The 21,388-nt window shown below is 40.1% G+C and overlaps 1 pseudogene; it reads left to right on the forward strand.

Annotated features, from left to right (window-relative positions):
* Positions 1-15,314: 15,314 nt before the first annotated feature.
* LOC143657871 (large ribosomal subunit protein eL21 pseudogene) lies at positions 15,315-15,814 on the forward strand (annotated as a pseudogene).
* Positions 15,815-21,388: the final 5,574 nt, after the last annotated feature.

Genomic DNA, 21,388 nt, shown 5'->3' on the forward strand with positions numbered 1-21,388 from the left:
TTCATATCCCAGACAACAAAATCAGAATTATGGTCAGAGGGTGGACCTGCATGCTTAATGAGCACCAAGTGCCCACATGATCCCCACAAACACTAGAAGTTGAGGTCCCCTACTCTAACCCATGGTCTCATTTTTGTCTGGGTTTCGTCTAATCTTAAGGCATCCCATTTACATCTAAAGTTGCAAAACTACAACTGAGATTTTAAATCTTAGCCTATAAAGATTATAAAATCATTTTATGAAGGAAATTTGTTTCAAAGTTTTTCACCCTGTTAATAAGATATAGTACTTTGTTCTTTTTAGAGCAAAAAGATGGATCTTTTTTCCCCAATGAAAATGAGAAAGGCATTACATTTTCTTTCTTTTCTTTTTTTTTTGGCATGGGCAGGCTCTGGAAATCGACCCGGGTCTCCAGCATGGCAGGCGAAAATTCTGCCACTTGAGCTACCATTGCCCACAGCATTAATATTTTTGTAATCAATTCTGTAGTAAGCCATTTTTAAATCTAGAGAGTTGTGCTTTTCATAGAAGAGTGCTACAAAAACCCTATGAAATGCCAGAATACTCACATGTAAAGGGTGAAAGGCATGGCTAGCCACATATTCGTTTCATCCAAACATCCAGACAAAGCATAAGGATCACAGACACAACTTCTATCTTGGCCTAAAAGGGCCACAGAAATGTTCCATTTCCCAAAAGCATTTAAAATAATCGAGGGATGGGAGCTCTTATGCAATACTTTTAAGCTTCTACATTTCAGAAGTTGTTTCAGCAACCGAGAATTTTCAGAAAGCTGAAGAGTTAACAGCATAAAGACTTCACACGTGCAAGCCACACTTCTACAACCAGGCCAGGCTCATCAAGTTCACACTGGAAAAGCCATCAGAATTTCCACTCCATGGCAAAAGGAAGTAGAGCTGGAAGCATGGTTTGAAAAATTTCCTCCAGAAAATCTGGGATTATAAACAGCATTTAGGATTAAAGAAATAAGAGCATTTCAGATACAGAGCCCAGGAATCATGTTTAAAGAAACACCTATCAGAATAATTGCAAATAGAAATATTTTGCACTGAAAACAATGACTAGCTCAACAAAATTTCTCAAGAGACCCGTAATTTAAGGGAAATGGCTGTCTTTAGACACAGAGGCTGCCCGAGAAGCTGTAGTTGTACCTGCCAGAAACTTTGAAAAAGACCTGAGGTTCAGAAACATACTGTTGGCCCCTAAATACTTCCCACACCCACCCCAGCACCACCAAATCCCAGAAATATTCCCAAAATATGAAAAATAACCACCACTATTTTTGAGGGTTTGCCAGAGACATATGTTTCCTCATTGAAGCCTCGCAATGCAAAGGTCCAATTTCCAAGTTAGGAAAACTCAAGGGTCATTTATTTATTTATTCAGTTAAAATAGTCACTGGGCATTTCCTACATCAGAGACTCTGAATACAGTGCTTAAAAAATGGAGAGGGGGAACACAGTCCCTACCATTATGAGGGTTTACAGTTTAGAGGGTGAGGCAGATGCAAAAATAAATGCATAGCAAGAGCTGGTGGAGTTCTGTGTAATTAAGGAAACAAACAAGGGGCTACTGATGGGGTCATCAGGAAAGGCCTCTCTGAAGAGCTCACATCAAAGCAGACACCTGAAAGAGGCACCATTGGAAATGGAGGTTAAGAATGTTGCAGACAGATGGAATAGTATGTGCAAAGGTGCTGAGAAGGAAAGGAAATCTAGGGGGGCAAAGAGGTCACACGGATGACACATAGTGGAGTGTTGGAGCTCGGCTCTCCTTCTGATCCCATCCTCTTAGCCCTGCCTCTCCTGTAAACAGCCACTCCCTCGAATATTGAACCTCACTCTCTTTCAAATTCCCCCTATGTTCCTCTCTCTATGGTGTGTCTGGACAGTGTAAACATTACTTAAAATGGGAATAAGTTCTTCTGTCGCCGATGGCAGAATGTTCCACCCCTCTTCAATCAGCAGAGAAAATTCCAGGGCTTTACTTTCCCAGCTATCTTTAAAATCCAGTGGGGGGGGTCGGGGCGGCACACATTTTGTCATTTGTAAGAAAGGTCGTCTATTCTTCATTTTCCAAAAACATCCCAATACACACTGCTCAGGTCTTATTGGGCATATATCCTTATGTTATGAGAGAAGTTTCCTATAGTCTTTATAAATATTTATGATACAAGATGGACCATGTTATACATACCGCGCTGTGCTAATATTAGTCATGGCTTAAAAGTCTTTCTGTGCACAGAGCAGGCTGACTGCGGATACCTAGAATACCATCCCAGCCAGGGAAGCATAGACAGACATTGCAAAGGTTCCATGGACCTGCTTAAAGAATTTGTACACACCCAAATCAAAATACGGGGACTTCTTTTCTTGACGAAGAAAAAAAAAAATCCAATGTTTCAGTCCATATGTAAAAGCATTTCAGAACTGAAAACATGGCATGTAAAGAAGAAAGAGGTAGGTGTGTTATTTTAAATGGAAACAACAGCTGCTCGGGTCAGATAGAAACCAGATGGGGAGAGAAAGAATCAGGAAAATAAAGCTGAAACGCATTCAGGAAAAAGACATCAGAGGCAAAATGTGCTCACCAGTCGGGGTAGCAGTAACCCCCAACCTTGGCTTCCTGTGGGGCTGGAGCATATGGCCCACGGAATCAGTACTTCCCCAGGAACATGGAACAAAAGCCGAGGTGGATGCACCAAGTTATCCAAGGAACTGGCCCCAAACCCAATTTGGTCACACCCACAATGCTGGGTGTTTTCATCAGGGAGGCACTGAACTTGGCATGTTCTCCCAGGGAAGGGAGAGGGGCCTCAGGAACAGAAAGATGTGTCTGTGTGTCCTCATCCAGCCCCAATCCTGGGAGAAATAAGCCAGACCGGGAAATTTCAGGCCTTTTTTAGCTTGTTTGTTAGAGATCTCCTTTGTCACAGTCCCCCTGTCTTTTAAGGCTTTTCTCCAGCAACTACGTCCTGGTGAAATCAGCAGCAGGGCTCCCATCCCAGCTGGGGCAGCCATCTTGCCCAGCAGTGTGAGGTAGGACATCCTGGTGAACCGTTCCCTCTGTGCTATGTTGTGGCTTTCTCACACTGGTGGAACGTATTATTTGAGTTGCCACATGCTGACCACAGGCTTCCGGCTGCACCACATGCTGACCTCAAAGGAGAATCGCTTCGCTTGGTGCACAATTGTGCTTCCCACTGAGGCTTGCCGTGGTGCCGGGCGGGGGGTGGGGGGGTGGAGGCAGCGGCTTTGGCCACTGGCACAGCTTCTGCCCACACAAGGCTGGAGCCGAGCCTGCCGCTCTGGCTATGGAAGGAGCATACCATGGCCAGACTCAATAATTCAAATAATCTACTTCATTTGATCAGGGTAGTTATTTAGTGGGTTATTTGCTTAGCATTGCTTAGCAGCTAATGGCTAACGATGTGTTAACACACCAGCTTAAAATGTACAAGAGTCTGCAGAGAGGCTGGCTAGACCCTAACCAGGGAAAGGACAAAACTGGAACTCAACAACTTCCTGAGGGGTTGGGGGTGAGGGATGGAACTTCTCAGGCCCCTCTGGCCACCCACCCTCAGCCTCCCATCTCCATCAGATCACCCCTGCCCTTAGCACTGTGCCTCCCAAAGTTTATTATGCATTCACATTACTTGGAGATCTTGTCAAAATGCAGATTCAGATTTAGCAGTCTTGGGGGTGAAACCTGGAATATGCACTTCTAACTTACAGGCAATGCTGATTACACTTTGAACAGCACACTTTTAGTAGATAAAAAGAAAGGGTCTTATAAAAGAGTAATGTGGGCTGCTTTCATGAAGCTTTATAACATTAGGCCAATCTCTCAACATCCCCACCCTCAGTTTTCATATTCATAAAATGGTGAGCATAATATTAATATCCATCTCACAGGGTGGTTGAGAAAGTAAGTGGGATAAGTTATATAAAAAGCTTACAGAACCCTTACAGTTAAAAGTAAGAGAACCTCAACTTGAAATAGTTTAAACAGGAAAAATACAAGGTACTTGCTGGCTTCCATAACTGAAAAGTCCTGGAGTGCATCTGGCTTCAGGCATAGCTGGATCCAGTTACTCAATTATTTCTTCCAGATGCTTACTTGCTCTTGCATTCTCTCCTCATGCCCCTCCCCCACCCCAATATATCTCTCAATCTATTTCTCCCTCCCCTTGTTCCCTCCCTACGGCCTTCCACCTCCTTCTTCCAAATTCTTTCTTGCTTTAGGCTCTGCTTTTTTCTGTGTTGGCTTGTTGGCTTCATTCTCAGGCAGGCTCACTCAAATACCATGAGAAAAATGACCTCTAGCCATTCCAGGCCAAATAGTCTTTACAGAGGAAATGAGAGAGATCCCTTCTCCCAACTTCCATATATCCCATTTCATGGAAGAACTGTGATTGGAGCCCCTTAGATCCAGAAGAAACTCCTTGCTTGCACCAATGTCTACTAATACGGTCATGGAGAAGTATGACTGGCCAGGCTTAGAAGGGGAAGAGGGTGCAGTGGGGATGAGTGTTAAGGTCTTCATATGATAAAATAAATTCATGAAAATGGTTCAGGTAGACATAAGCAGGTTTACATAATTACTGTTGTGCTCTCTTTTCCTCAGATCCAACATCCTCATTCTAGATCTCACTCCCTTTTATCCAGCTGTTACTTTGGAAAGGAATCAGATGTAAACTGGCCCTGTTTAACTTCTTTGCCTGGCAATCATGTGATGTTGTGGAAAGAGCTTCTACTTGAGAGGTCAGAGATCTACATTTTAATCCAAGTTCTGCCACTACCTAGGCTTGTGACTTTAGAAAAATTAGCTTAACCTCCCTGTGGTTAAGTTTCCCCATGGATAACATGAGGGTTGCAACCAGCTACCTCCAAAGTCCCTTCCAGTTCAAATGCCAATGGTGCGACGATTTCTTCTTTACAGTATGATGCCACCAGCAGGGGCAAAAGTAGAAACATAATAAAGACATTTGGACAATAGAAAGCAGGAATCTCTTTATTAGGTTCCTAAAAATCATTCCACATGGGCAGTCACCTAATCAAGGTATTTTTAATTGACTGTTCCAGTCAAAACTGTGAGCTGGTTGGCCCGTGTCAGCACTATGGAAGAAAGCAAAGCAGGTGGACACACGCCAGACCACTTTTCTCTGACCAGATTTCTGGCTTCCTATTCATCTCTTGCCAATGACTCTTGTCCTCCTTTGGGGGCCTCTGGTCAGCCCGTCCAAGGCCTCTCCCTCAGGTTCTTCCTGGGTCAACTTGGCCTTCACAAAGCTCCAACTTCCAGATTATTCCTAACTTCCATGTCTCTATCAAAACTCCCCTGTCCCATTTCCCATTCCTTCAAAGCCCTATTCCCAGCTAAATGGCAGAGATTATATTCAATAAAGTAATTTCATCTGGCTTACTAATAAGTACAGAATACTTACCCTCCAAAACAATATATATGTGCTTATCACAGGGTTTGGGAAGATGGTGCCCTGGCCCCAAAGCATGGGTCTGATGTGGAATTTCAGACCCATAACAGGTGAAGGAGGGAGCTGGTTTAGAAGCGAGACCTTGTGACCTTACTCCAGATGGATAATTTTTATTTATTTTATACTGCACCTCCTCCAAGAAATATTGGAGCCCACTTGTGACTATGAACGAAAGAAAAAAGCACAATTAAAATATAGAAATTAAGTTTAAAGAGGGGGCAAAGCAATAAGGCAAACCCCTAGGTTAATGTATTTATTGTAAATATAGAATTTCACCCTAAACTTTTCTATAGCCATGCAAAAAGTAAAGCCTAGTGAATTAGACTGTTTCCAATCACCAGTTAAAAGGGAGATCACTGGATCATTGTTATAAATTACAAAGGAATTCATATGAAGGACTTTAAACAGTATAATGAACAGTGGTGTAAAGTACTGTGTGTTACATCAATGTGTTCTCCTCACACTGTCATTGATTGGCCTCTTGAAAAAAGATGACCTCACAGGGTAGAGGGTCACCTCATTTTCTCCTGTGCAACTTTGTCTACATAGCACAAATTGACGTGGAGAGTGACTGGTTATCACAGGCAACCAAATTTGTTCTTTCAGGTTGCATAGCTAACTTGGAGAGTAGAGGTTTGAATCATCACTAAGTCTGGTAACTTCCACAACCTAAATGCCCTCAAACCAAGACATTTCTCTTCTTCACCATTGCCCCCAGCCTCAAATGAGCCCACCATCATCTCTCTCCTGGACTTACTCAGCTCTCTACCCTCTGGTCCATTCCGCACATAGAAGCTAGATATGGCCTTTTCAAAACATGGATCTGATGGTGTCACTTCAGAGTCTTCCTGTTGCCATGAGGATACAAATATTTTAGCCTGGCTTCCCAGCCCTTTCATGATCTGGTCTCCTGGTGACCAAGCCAGACTCATCTCTCATCCTTCTCCTCCACTTCTCTCTCATCTGAAATATTTTTAATCTCTTACAAATGCCCACAATCTTTGCCTGGCTATTCCTTCTCAAACTACAGATGTCATTTTAGAAATCACTACTTTCATAAATCCTTCCTCAGCCTCTCGAGACTTTCCTTTCTCTCTATCCCCTATCATGTCAGTTCTAGAACCACCTTGGAATTGCCTAGTGGCTTCCCTACTTGTCCAACTAGACTCTTAACTCCATTGTTGAAAGCTTGTCCTCTGGAAACGTCTCTGCTACTCCGCAGTCTGGTCGTGTATACCCAAACAAGTCATTTGAGTCGCCTGTCCCTGTTTCCTCATCTCTAAAATAAGACTCATGATAGTGCTTATTTCATAAAAATATTGTAAGGTCTAAATGAGAAAGGTCATTAAAAACACTTGGTGGTGGCATGTAGTAAGTGTGAATATTATTGTTATTACTATTATTATTCAGATAGGGATTTTATCTGTCTTAATCACTGTTTTATCCCCACATCCAGCCCAAAGTCTGGCACAGAGTAGGTAATCAATAAATGTTTGTTGGAAAGGAGGGAGGGAGGGAACAATATTGAATTATCTAGTTTTGTCACATCCATTCTCAGTCTTCACTCTATCTGTGTCTGTGTAGACCAGAGGAATTAGTGGTGCTAGCACCTTCCCGGTGTGTTTGCTGTGGTGCTCTTCCCATTTACTCTGGCAGGAGGGGTCCATTTTACAGAGCAGGGAGGAAGGGCAGCCTGGTTCCAAGGGCCTGTTTGTTCTCATTATTAATTTTCCTCTCCTCTTCCAAGTGGAGTTTGAATGATTTTGAATGTGTACTCGTCTGGAATGGCTCCCTCATTCTCTCGTTTCATGCCTGACTGCAATCAGAGTCAATAGAAAAATTTAAAAATACAGCTTTATTATAAAGTAAAAGAATTATTGATTCAGGGACTGGCCTATAATCTCACAACATTACAAAAAAAAGAGAGAGAAGGAAAGGAAGAGAGAGAGAGAGAAAGAGAGAAAGGAAGGAAGACCAAACTAACCAGTGTGGGATTGCTCTTGCCAGCAGAGACCAGAAATTCCAGAATCAATAACTCAGTTAATTTCCCTGATTTCTAATGCAATTTTACATTAGAAACAATTTTCTAATTGGAAAATTGCCCAATGCTCAAAAAGGAATTCAGAATCTACTAGAACATTCCTACCTCCTTTTCTAAAGTACTCAGGCTAATCTGTCCAGATGAAAAAGATTCTATGTCTTATCAGACCAATATACTTATCGATATGTGTATTGACCATCTCCTTCCTTATTGTTTTATTCTTTTTTCATTTCTTTATTGTTTTAGACAGTGCCTCCTCACTTTAAAAAAAAATTATGTCTTTTTAAAATCATGTTAACTCCTCTGTTTTCTTTCAAACTTTTAGGACACCTTGGTTAAATAAAGAACAACAAAAAAAGAAGTACTCAGGAGATAAAGGAAAAATATCTGATTGGGGTAGGGCTCAGCTGTTTCCCAATATCAGATTAGAGCAGTGGAATTTCAGAGCTGGAGGGAAGCTTAGAGGTCATTTTGAGACCATTTTACAGTTGAGATAACTGAGAGCCAGAGAAGGAAGGAACTCATCCAAGTTCACAAAGTAGGCATGAATCTTGAAGGATTTCCATCTTGATTTGTTCATTTATGTAAGAAATATTTACTGAAAGCCTACTTTAGGGCAGGCACTGTGCTAAGCACTGGGAATTCCTTAATAAACCAAGCAGACAATATGTCTCTGCCCTTTTAGAGCTTACATTCTACAGGAGAGTCAGACACCAAACAGGTACACCAGCAAATAGGTCTATGATACATTGCCAGAGCTAAGTAGAGTACAGTGGTCAAGAACTACTTATATGGGGAAGTCAATAAAGGCCGCTCTGCAGAGGTGTCATTCTAAGCCATGTCCTGGGAAAAGAGAGCTAGCTCAAAGGCCCTGAGAGAGGGTAGAGCCTGCCAAGTTCGAGAAACCAAAGAGAGAAGAGTGTGACTGGAGCATAGTGGGTGATGTGATTTCCACATCCTTAGAATGGAAGAGAAGATCACTTGCACCCGCGCTCATCCCAATAGAAATGTCACAAGGAAGAGATGAAACCCAACCTCTCAGCCATTCCTCCCTGACACCCAGAACACCTGGATCCACTACTCCCCTCAGACCTGTTCAACGCGCTTGTGAGAGAGGTCATTTTCTTTCATCAACAAGGATTTTGAACAGACTTAGTAGCCAGCTTCCTAATTGGAAGAAAACCAGGCCAAGGAGAATATGGCTCTGAGAGGATGACCCAGAGAGGGAATTCCCGCCTAGTAAAAGGGCCAGGGGTAGAGATTCTAGAGTCAGAGGCCCTTGGAATGAGGTCTAGCTCATGTACTATGGAGCTGGGCAGGTTGCCTAACATCTTGAAGCTGCATTTTGCTCCTCTGCAAAATGGGTATCTCATAATGGAGTGGGAAGGAATATATGAGATCATGCTTATAAATTGCTCACCACCTACCCCACTCACTCAGAGCTCCTTACTCTGAGCTACTCTGATGAGTGTTATTGGGCACGTACACAAACTAGCCTGAGTAAGCATTCTGGCTCCCTCTATCCAGTTAAGGATCTCATTCCACAGCTCTACTTGACCGTCCCACCTTCAATATTGGTTCTGACCAGAGCCCACCCTGACCAAGAAGCCAACACGTTGGAGGCCCAAGGATCCTATGGTGCAAGACCCCATAGGCTGCCTGCCCCCGCAACCACCTCTCTCAGTACACAACAGCAGAAGACAACCGCACAGAATTAATGAGATGAATAACATTATTCTTGTTTAAACACTGATGTGGTCATGTCTGGGTTTCATTAAATATCATAAATAAATTATTAATTCAAACCAGAAATACAAAGTATAATAAATATGGCCATATTATAAACATTGAGGCCTGCACAGTCTATGCATGGCGCCAAGGACTCCCTGTGGACACACTCTTGGACCTACAGGCTTAACTGGTTCGAGGCCTCAAGCCCCTTTGAGATGCTAGCAAGCAAACACTCTGGAAGACAGGAAAATAGGATGTTCCTCTACTCTGCAGTACACAACCACCATCACTAACAAAAACCACCATCATCACATCCTTTATCCCATTAGGCAACATTAAATGACAATGATGGCCATAACGATAATGCTCGGGAGCGCTTCTATGTTTTAGGCCAACATTGTCCGCTAAGGTAGGCACTAGCTACCAATATATTCCTTTTTGAGACATATTGGGTTGAACAAAATACATTATCTGTTTCTTTTTTTAAATTAATTTTTTAAAAATATAACAACAAACAAAAACATTCTTAACATATGATCATTCTGTTCTACATATATAATCAGTAGTTCACAATATCATCACATAGTTGCTTATTCATCATCATGATCATTTCTTAGAATATTTGCATCAATTCAGAAGGAGAAATAAAAAGATAACAGAAAAAAATTCATACATACCATACCCTTACCCCTCCCATTCCTTGATCACTAGCATTTCAATTTAAACTTATTTTAATATTTGTTCCCCCTATTATTTATTTTTATTCCATATATTTTACTCATTTGTTGATAAGGTAGATAAAAGGGGCCTCAGACACAAGGTTTTCACAATCACACAGTCACATTGTGAAAACTACATATCATACAATCATCTTCAAGAAATATGGCTGCTGGAACACAGCTCTGCATTTCCAGGCAGTTCCCTCCAGCCTCTCCATTACGCCTTAACTAAAAAGGTGATATCTATTTAATGCGTATGAATAACCTCCAGGATAACCTCTCGACTCTGTTTGGAATCTTTCAGCCATTGACACTTTATATTTTGTCTCAGTTCACTCTTCCCCTTTTGGTGGAAAATGTTTTCTCAATCTTTGATGCTGAGTCCCAGCTCATTCTAGGATTTCTGATCCACATTGCCAGGATGGTCCACACACCTGGGAGTCATGTTCCACATAGACAAGGGGAGGGTAATGAATTTGCTTGTTGTGTTGGCTGGAGAGAGAGGCCACATCTGAGCAACAAAAGAGGTTCCCTTGGGGGTGACTCTTAAGCCTAATTTTAAGTAGGCTTGACCTATCCTTTGTGGGGTTAAGTTTCATATGAACAAACCCCAAGACTGGAGGCTCAGCCTATTGCTTTGGTTGTCCCCACTGCTTGTGAGAATATCAAGAATTCTCCACTTTGGGAAGTTGAATTTTCCCCCTTTCTCACCATTCCCCCAAGGGAACTTTGCAAATACTTTTTTACCTACTGTTCATATCACTCTGGGATTTATTGGGGCATCACTCTGGACAAACATACAAAACCTTATGCCCTCCTCAAGGTTCCATGTACTTATGGTGTTCAGTTAAGCTGTCCACATAAGTTATACTAGGAACTGCACTAGTCAAAATACAAATTTTGTACCAAATAAACATTTTTTGCTTTACTCTCACATGTAAGTTAAAATTTTAATTACCATCTATTTTCAACACCTTGCAGTAATGACGTCCCTTTGTTCCTCATGCAAAAACATTTTTAAATTTGTACATTCAGTCACTATCATTATACACTGTAGGCATTCCTAGATTATACCATCTCAGTCTTTATCATCTATCTTTCTTTCTGATTTCATTTGTGCCCCCAACCCTCCTTCCTCTATCATTCTCACATTCAGCTTCATTCAGTGTTCTAACATAATTGTATTACAGTTAGGTAGTATTGTGCTATCCATTTCTGAGTTTTTACAATGAATCTGGTTGCACAATCTGTGTCCCTTCAGCTCCGATTACCCAATATCTTACCCTATTTCTATCTCCTGATGGTCTCTGTTACCAATGAAATTCTCCAAGTTTATTCACTAATGTCAGTTCATATCAGTGAGACCATACAGTATTTGTCCTTTTGTTTCTGGCTAATCTCACTCAGCATAATGTTCTTAAGGTCCATCCATGTTGCTACATACTTCATAACTTTGTTCTGTCTTACAGCTGCATAATATTTCATTGTATGTATATACTATAGTTTGTTTAGCCACTCATCTGTGGATGGACAATTTGGCTGTTTCCATTTCTTCGCAATTGTAAATAATGCTGCTATTAACATTGGTGTGCAAATGTCTGTTTGTGTCCTTGCCCTCATGTCCTCTGAGTAGATACCTAACAATTATCTGTTTCTTTTTACTTCTTTTTTATGTGACTACTAGAATTTAAAAGTCCTTACGAAGTTTGCATTTGATTTCTGTTGGACAGTGCTATGTGCACAAAGTGTGAAATAGGCATGCTATTTCTAACTAACTTCTCAGTAACCTCTTTTTTCTTTAAATAGTATTCCATCCTCAAAGCCCTGTGTCTTCTTCCTCTCTTTGAAGTCTCCAGGGGTGACTCGTACCATCACTCTCTCTCTTACCCCCCTCCTTTTCTCTCTCCCGCTGTTGCTCTCTCTTCTTTCCTTCCCTCCCTCTTTCTATCCATTCCTCTCTCTCTCTTTCAAGTATGTGTCCACACACTTCTCACCTGCTCCCAATAATTGTGCACTAAAATGCCATATGTCCTGTCTTATGTTTTTGCAATTTCATATTGGTTGATGTTTCTTTGTAAAGTAGAATGTTCTTGTGCAGTGTTTTTCAAACTATGGTTTGTAACACAATCATCAGTCAGATGTAAAATCAATTTAGTGAATCATAAATAAAAACTTAAAAAAAAAAGTAGAAAAGCACAGAAGAAAATACAGTAAGGGTAAAAATCAGAGTACATGGCACAGTTTAGTATTGTTTCTAACACTTCTGTATGTGGGTACTGGGTCATGGTGTAATTTACATTTCTGATTCTGCGGCTTAGTCCAAAACAGTATGAGAAACTCTGTGCTAGTGGTTAAGAGCATGGGTTCCAAAGCTGGGCTGCCTGAGCTTGAATCCAGATCTTTCACGGGCTGGCTGTGTAGCCTTCTCCAAGCTTCAGTTTCTTCCTCTGAAAAATGAGGATGAGCCTATTGCTTCCCAGGGCTCTTTGAAGGATTAAATGGGAGCAAGCAGGGAAGGCTTCAGCACAGTGAAGCTGTCGAATTTGTGTGATTGCTTTATCCCCCAAATAAGGCATTGTTAGAGCTCCCCTGCTTTAAACCTCCCATGTTTCTTTCTTGTCCACAGGATAAAGCATTAGTATCTAATTCTAGAATTCAAGAGCCACCTCCATCTGACCCTGAACTACCTCTGTAGCCTTCTTCCACACCTATAGGGAAAGGTGAGCTTTTTCCTACAGCCACACTGGCTGGCCCCCTGTCAGGATCAGGGTTTGTCCCTCCCTCTACCCTATCACCTTACCCCTCCTCCACCTAAATGACCCTCCTGTCTCCTTTCTATCTGGTCAAATTCTACCAACTTTCAACACCCAAGGAAGACCCCAGCTGGTACTTTGGCAAAATCTTCAGTGTCTCAACTATGGTTTTAATTTCAGGAAAAGCCATGACAGAGGGTATACTGATAAAAGAAGAGGAAGTTTGGTGGGGAGAAACCAATAGGCAAAAGTTCTCAAACTTTAGGGTTCATCAGAATCACCTGGAGAGCTTGTGAAAACAGATCTCCAGAGGGGCCTGAGAATTTGCATTTCTAATGAGTTCCCAGACTGTGCTGATGCTTCTAATCAGAGGCCACACTAGAAGAACTGCTGGTGGATTGTTTAAAAATATGGGCTCAGTTAGACGGACCCCAGCTAACTGTGGTGCTGGGCACTACATGGTACTGGTGCAACCTGCTCTACTCACTCAGGGTTCAAATCTGGTCAAATTGTTTAATATTTTTTAGTTAATCTCTGGTGCCACCAGTCTATCAGGACATTCAGTATCATTCCTTTGGGATATCTCCCTCCAAGGGACCAAGAACCCTAGAGTCTTACAGAATCCCAAAGGCCAAGCCCAGCAACGGATATGACTCTGTTTACCATCTCCATGTTCTCTCAGTAACCCACAGGGGCCTGTTGAAGACGGGTCGGCACCACGGACTGTGGGTGGAATGCTGAACTGGGATGTCCTACTGGTCCTCACTGGCCCAAGCGCCTGCTGACGCTCTGGGAGGTCTCTCTACGGTTTTAACGTTACAGCCTTTTTCTCACACTCCCACACTTGGCCATTTTTCACCCAAACACATATACTTTACCAGGATTGCAGGGTCCTTGGGCGTTTACTTGGCCTGCGGACACTGCCCAAGCCAGCCCCCCTTGTGAATTCTCAGCCCTTTTTTTTGGGCCTAATCATTAATATGGATTTCCCCAGGGTAATTTTATTTTAGGGATCTTTTTGCCCTGAGCTGCCTGCCTTTGGAAGGGACCATTGTAAAGGCCCAGAGCTCTCTAAAACTCAGAGAAAAGAGATTAGGGGCAATTTAAAAAACGAGTCCACTTCTCCCCAGGGACCAGCTACACACATAACAAAGGGCAAGGCAGCTTTTGGTAAACCACTCCAAAGAACAAAAAGGTGTACTTTATTCCCTTTTCCAACACAATCAGTGCCTCTTTACCCTTTCATTTGCACTTAAAGAGGGGCTTTTCAAGTACCTTTTCCTGACCCTGGTGCTCTGCCTCAAAGACCTTCAGCCTCCAGCTTAGTTTGAATTTTGCTTTGTCAAGCACTAAGCCCCTCCATAGTTTAGACCAATAATTTTTAAACCACTTATCCATCCTCATTAGTGGCTCATAAAAACAATGTAATGGTTACAACCATTCCTTGTGGGGTTTTTTTTTTTTTTTACAGATTTAAAATAGAATGGAAAATAATCGAGCATTTTGAATATTTTGAAGAAAGAATTGATTCATGAAATTTTATTTCACTTATACACAAAAATGTGTCTACACTGGATTAAGATTCATAATGAATTTCTTAATGGGTCCAAGTAAAAAAATTTGAATGCACTGCTCTCTGCAAAAGGTACTTTTGTTACTGAAAGAACTCTCCTCCTTTTTTGTTTTTTCTTTCACATCCTTTAAGCTAAACTCCCAGAAAGCTTTTTGGGGTGCCCTCTTCCCCTTTAGCAGCTCTACCTCCAAGCTTCCTTACGTGTATCTCTAACACTTGCTATCTCTAACACTTGCTATGCTGTTTTGCAATGACCCTTTAAGCTCTGTGGGATACCATCTTTGTCCATTCACCCATTACAATCTTGAGTTCTTTGAGGACAAAGCATGTGTCCTAACAATCATTGAATCACCAGCATCTAGAACATATCACTTGACACAGTAAATATTTGCAGAACGTACCAAACAGACCTCAAGAATTGTTGGCTCTTGGCACCTTTCAAATACCACCTCATGTCATTATTGATGTAAACTTTTACCCAGCCTTGTGTTTGGTAACTGTATGCACATTTTTTATAGGCCACCTGCTTCCCCAAGTAGAATTTAAACCCCTTCAGGGGAGAGACCAGCTTTTAATGTTTTTTTGTGTCTTGAGTCCTTAGAGAAAAAAAAGAGTATAAAGGTAGAGCTCTGTTAATCCAAGTCAATTGATGGAAGACGACAGAGATTAGTCCTGTCAGATATTCTCTCATTACTTATAGCTCAGCTTGTTCCAGAAAGTATTTAAAGAGGCTCACTGGGAATCATTAAATAAAGGAAGATAGCAGAGATTAAAAGCCAATACAACATCAAGATACAGGAATGAGACACTCCAGGGTTCCACACCCCCAATGAACCTGTAAACAACAAGGAAGTACTGGCAGAACCATCTTTCTCAGAGCACTGGAAAACAGTTAAAGGGTTGAAATACCTGGGTGAGTGCCCAATCAAAAAAAGGGCTGCTTAAAAATGGTAGGAAAGCCTTTCAGCCGGAAGCACCATCTTGCAGTGATTTGCCAAAATGAAGAACACAAAGGGGAAGAGGAGCGGCACCTGCTATATGTTTTCTAGGCCTTTCAGAAAACGTAGAGTTGTTCCTCTGGCCACATACATGTGAATCTACAAGAAAGGCGATATTGTAGATATCAAGGGAATGGGTGCTGTTCAAAAAGGAACACCCCACAAATGTTACCATGGCAAAACTGGAAGGGTCTATAATGTTACCCAGTGTGCTGCTGGTATTGTTGTAAACAAACAAGTGAAGGGCAAGATTCCTGCCAAGAGAATTAATGTGCACATTGAGCATATTAAGCACTCTAAGAGCCGAGATAGCTTCCTGAAACGTGTAAAGGAAAATGATCAGAAAAAAAAGGAAGCCAAAGAGAAGGGTACCTGGGTTCAACTGAAGTGCCAGCCTGCTCCACCCAGAGAAGCACACTTTGTGAGAACCAATGGAAAGGAGCCTGAGCTTCTGGGGCCTATTCCCTAGGAATCCATGGCATAAGAGGTGTAAAAAAATAAAACACTTGTGGATTGTAAAAAAAAAAAAAAAAAAAAAAGGTAGGAAATCCTCCTGGCACCTTTACTGGCCCTTCCCCCAGCCAGTCATGGGCTCAGGGCAGAGCCAGCCCACACCATGAGGGCAGGTCTCTGGTCCTGGCTCTGGAGGAACCAGAGAAATCCTTATGCGTGCCCTGGCGTGTGACGCCCATCCAACAGCCCTTCTCTGCCCATAACAGCCAGTCTATGATACCAGGGTTTCAAAAGGGCGAAAGAGTTGCCAGAAGAAGCAAGGTGATCAGATAATCTATCTGCCTAAAAATCTGTCTAAGGAGTTTAGGATTTTAATGGATTCAAACAAGGTGAGGTGGAGTTATTACTGTTACAATAACAAGTATAAACAACTACCACTTATAAAATATAAAGGTGTGGAGCTAAGCTAAAGTAACCGTTTCAATAACAAGTGTAAACAACTATAGTATCATGTAAAGGGGTGGAACTAAGCTAGAACTAAGGTAGTAACCATTACAATAACAAGTATAAACAACTATAGTACCTTGTAAAGGGGTAGAGCTAAACTAGAATAACCATTACAATAGCAAGTATAAACAACTATAGTACCATGTAAAGGCTAGAATTAAGCTAGAATGAGCATTACAATAAAAAGTATAAACAACTATAGTACCTTGTAAAGGGGTGGAACAAACCTAGAACTAAGCTAGAATAGCCATTACAAAAACAAGTATAAACAATATACTTTCTACGATGAAAAGGAGTAGAAAATAACCATTATAGTAACAAGTATAGGCTACCATGTAAAGCCACAGAAATAAGCTAGAACTAAACTGAAACAACCAATACATTATAAACACTGTAGTCAGGGGTTAGTTCTGGGCTGACTGAAGTTCCTTCATAATAAATAACAGGGGGTGGTCTTTGTGATCATAAGTCTCTAAAGTTCTAAAACAGAATAAGGATGTACAAGGTGGGCCAGTCATGAGGTTTTTACAATTCAGAATTTAGTAGTTTTCAGTAATCTCAGGTATTTCCTTTTGACTATTCTACAATATACTAGAAAATAAGAAAGCAACATTTATATAATGATTGTTGTCCTAATTATTTGTTAATTCTCAATATTCTTTTTTTTTTGAGTGGGCAGGCACCAGGAATCCAACCCAGGTCTATGGGATGGCAGACAAGAATTCTGCCTGTCGAGCCACCATGGCCCACCCAATTCTCAATATTCTTGGTTACAAGTACCTGTATATCTGTACCACTCTGTCTGGTGGAAACTTGAATCAGGACACTTATCTCTGGCTTGCTGTCCCAGAATTTGGTTTGGTTGTAGATGGGACTTGGAGGGGAACTAAAACAATGTAAGAAAACAATCAAACTTCCAAAGATCTTCACTACAGGTAATTATATGGTCAAATATAAAATTCAGTACTATTGTACTTTTAATATATAGTTTCAGTTTTTCACTCCTTATAGGATCTAAACTGCAAATGGAAAGTAATGATAGGCAGGCAATGGTGGCTCAGTGGCAGAATTCTTGTCTACCATGCCGGACATACCAGGTTCGATTCCTGGAGCCTGCCCATGCCCCACCCCCCCAAAAATAATGATAAGTTCACAGTATTAGACACACACACATAATTTGTGCCAAGAAAAACTTAAAGACGTGGGGATATAGGAGTATAGAAAAACTATTTGAGTATACTACTGAAGTTAAATTGATATCAAATCAAACAAGAATGTTATAGATTTAAGATGTTAAATATAAGCCCCGCAGTAACCTTAAAGAAAGTATCTGAAAAATGCACACAGGAGGAAATGAGAAAGGATTCTAAAGGATTCAATACAGAAGATCAAATAAATACAAAAACAGGCGGTAATGGAATTATTGAGGGACAAGAATAAAGGTATAAGACTTATAATAACCGAAGAGCAAAATGGCAGAAGGAAGTTCTACATTATCAAGAGTCACTATAAATATCAGTATATTAAATTCTCCAGTCAAAATACAGAGACTGGCAGAATGGATTTTAAAAAGCATGACTTACCTTTATGCTGTTTACAAGAGACTCATCTTAAATTAAAAAACACATGCAGGTTGAAAATGAAAGGATGGGAAAAAATATTCCATGCAAATAACAACAAAAAGAGAATGACATGGCTATATTAACACCAGACAAAATAGACTTTAAGTCAAAACTGTTAAAAAAGATAAAGAAGGGCACTGTGTATTAAAAGTTCAATTCATCAACAAGATATAAAGATTATAAACATATGCACATAAAAACTGCCACAAATATACAAAGCAAACATTACCAGATTTGAAGAAGGTAAACTGGTAATTCTACATTAATAGTAGGACACTTCAATGTACCACTTTCAATAATGGATAGAACACGTAAATAGTAGATTAATAAGAAAATAGAAGAAATACAATAAGGAAATATAGTATTGAGCAATACTACACAGCAACTAGCCCTTTTTTTTTTTTTTTACATGAGCAGGCACCAGGAATCAAACCCGGGTTCTCTGGCATGGCCCGCAAGCCACCATGGTCCACCCCTTCACAGCAACTAGTCTTAAAAGACATATATATACAGAGCACTTCATTCAACAGCAGCAGGGTACACATTCTTTTCAAGCACACATGGAACATTGTCTAGGATAGACCATATGTTAGGTCACAAATTCTAAATCATACAAAGTATCTTCTCCCATCATGACAGGAGGAAGCTAAAATGCAGTGATAGAGGGAGAATTGAGAAATTCACAAATGTGTGTAATAAACAATACACTCAAACCACCAATGGGTCCAAGAATAAATCACAAGGGAAGTTAGTAAATATCTTGAGGTAAATGAAAGCTAGAACACAATAGAACAAAACCTTATGTGATACAGCAAAAGGAAATTTATACCTCTCAATGCTTACATTAAAAGGAAGAAAGATCTTAAATCAATAACCTAAACTCACAACTGGAGGAATTAGAAAAAGAAGAGCAAACCAAACCCAAAGTGAGTGCAAAGAAGGAAGTAATAAAGATTAGAGTGGTGATAAATTAAATAGAGAATTTTTAAAAAGACAAAGACTCACCAAATCCACAATTTGTTTCTTTGAAAAGATAACAAAATTAACAAACCTTTGGCTACAATGACAAAGTAAAAAGATGAAGAAGCAAATTAAAACAAAAAAATGAAAGGGGAGACATTACTACTGCATAGAAATAAAAGGATTATAAGTGCATACTATGAACAATTGTATGCCAACAAGTTAGATAACTTAGATATAATGGAAAAATTCCTAGACATGCACAAGCTACTTAAAAACCCTTCAAGAAGAAATAGAAGATCTCAAAGACAAATAACTAGAAAGAGATTGAATCAAAAACCAAAAACCTCCCAACAAAGAAAAATCCACAACCAGATGGCTTCATTGATAAATTTTACTGAACACTCCAAATCAAAGCAAATCCTGCTGGGGGTGCATGAGTGGGTCAGTGGTAGAATGCTCACCTTCCCTGTGGAAGACCCAGGTTCAATTCCCGGACCATGCATCCTCTCCTTCCCACCCACCCCCAGCCCCCCCCCCCCACAAAAAACCAATCCTACTCAAACTCTTCCAAAAAATTGAAGATGAGGGAAGAACACTCCCTAACTCATTCTATGAGATCATCATCACTCCAATACCAAAGTCAGATAAAGATATCACAACAAAAGAAAATTACAGATCAATATCTCTTATGAATATAGATGTAAAAATTTGACAAAATACCAGCAGACTTGAATCCAACTGCACATAAAGGGATTATATACCATGATCAAGTGGGATTCATACTAGGAATACAAGGGTGATTGAACATAAGAAAATCAATGTAATACTCTATTATGAAAATGAAAGAAAAAAAAAAAACACTGTCGTCTCAGTGGATGCAGAAAAGGCCTTTGATGAAATCCAGCATCCTTTCCTGATAACAACACTCAGCAAAATTGGAATACAAGGGAACTTCCTCAACATGACAAGGTGCATAAATGGAAAACCCACAGTTACCGTCATACTCAGTGGTAAAAAACTGAAAGTTTTTCCTCTAAGATAAGGCAAAAGACAAGGACACCCACTATAACCGTTGCTATTCAACATTACACCAGATGTACTTGCCAGAGAAGTTAGACAAGTAAAAGGCATCCAAACTGGAAGCAAAACTATCCCTAGTCTTAGATGACATGATCCTATACACAGAAAGTACTAAAAAATCCTCAAGAAAGCTACTAGAGCTAATAAATAAGTAAGGAGTACAGTAAGGAGGCAGGTTGTAAGATCAATACACAAAAATCAATGGTGTTTCTATATATTGGCAATGAAAAATCCTAAAAAGGAAATCAAGGAAAAATCCCATTTATAACAGCAAATAAAAGATTACAATATCTTGGATAAAGTTAGCCAAAGATGCAAAAGATTTGTTCATTGAACGACTCACACTTTCTGATTTTAAAGCTTATTACAAAGTTACAGTTATTAAAACAGTGGGATACTGGCATAAGACAGACATAAAGACCAATGGAATAGAATTGAGAGTTCAGAAATATACCCAATCATATAGCTAATTCATTTTTTACAAGGGTGCCAAGTCCATTCAATATGGAAAGAATAGTCTTCTCAACAAATGGTGCTGGTAAAGCAGGATATCCATGTACAAAAGAATGAAATTGGGCCACTACCTCACAGCATCTATAAAAATTAACTCAAAATATGTCAACAATCTAAACATAAGCTTAAAGTATAAAACTCTTAGAAGAAAACACAGAAGAATATCTTCAGGGCCCTATATTATGCAATGGAGGCTTAGAGTTTACTCTGAAAGCATGAGCAACAAAAGAAAAAATAGATAACTTGGACTTCATAAAAATTAAAAACTTTTGTGCATCAAAGGATATTATCAAGAAAGTAAAAAGATAACCAGCAGAACTGGAGAAATATTTGGAAACCATGTATCTGCTAAGGGTTTAATATCCAAAATATATAAACAGCTCAACAACAAAAAAACAATCCAGTTAAAACATGGGCAAAGGACTTGAATGGACACTTCTCCAAAGAAAATGTGTAAATGATCAATAAGCACACGAAAAGATGTTCAACATCACTAGTCATTAGGAAGATGCAAATCAAATCCATGAGATGCCACTTCACACCCACTAGAATGACCGACTATTTTTTTTAATGGAAAATAAGTATAGGCAAGGATACGGAGAGATAAGAACACTGCGTTGTTGGTGGGAATCAAAATAGTGCAGCCACTGTGGAAGAGTTTGATGGTTCTCAGAAGATTAAGTATAGAATTATCATATAACGTAGCAATTTCACTGCTATCTATATACCCCCAAAAAAGTTATAAGCAAAGATGTGAACTGATATTTGTACATTAATGTTCATAGAAGCATTATTCACAATAGTGAAAAGGTGGAAGCAACCCACATGTCCATCAATACATGAATGGATAAACATGATGTGGAATATTATTCTGACTTAAAAATGAATGAAGTTGTGACATGGGCCACAACATGGATGAA

The sequence above is a fragment of the Tamandua tetradactyla genome, chromosome 15, assembly GCF_023851605.1.
Source record: "Tamandua tetradactyla isolate mTamTet1 chromosome 15, mTamTet1.pri, whole genome shotgun sequence".
Taxonomy (NCBI): Eukaryota; Metazoa; Chordata; class Mammalia; order Pilosa; family Myrmecophagidae; genus Tamandua; species Tamandua tetradactyla.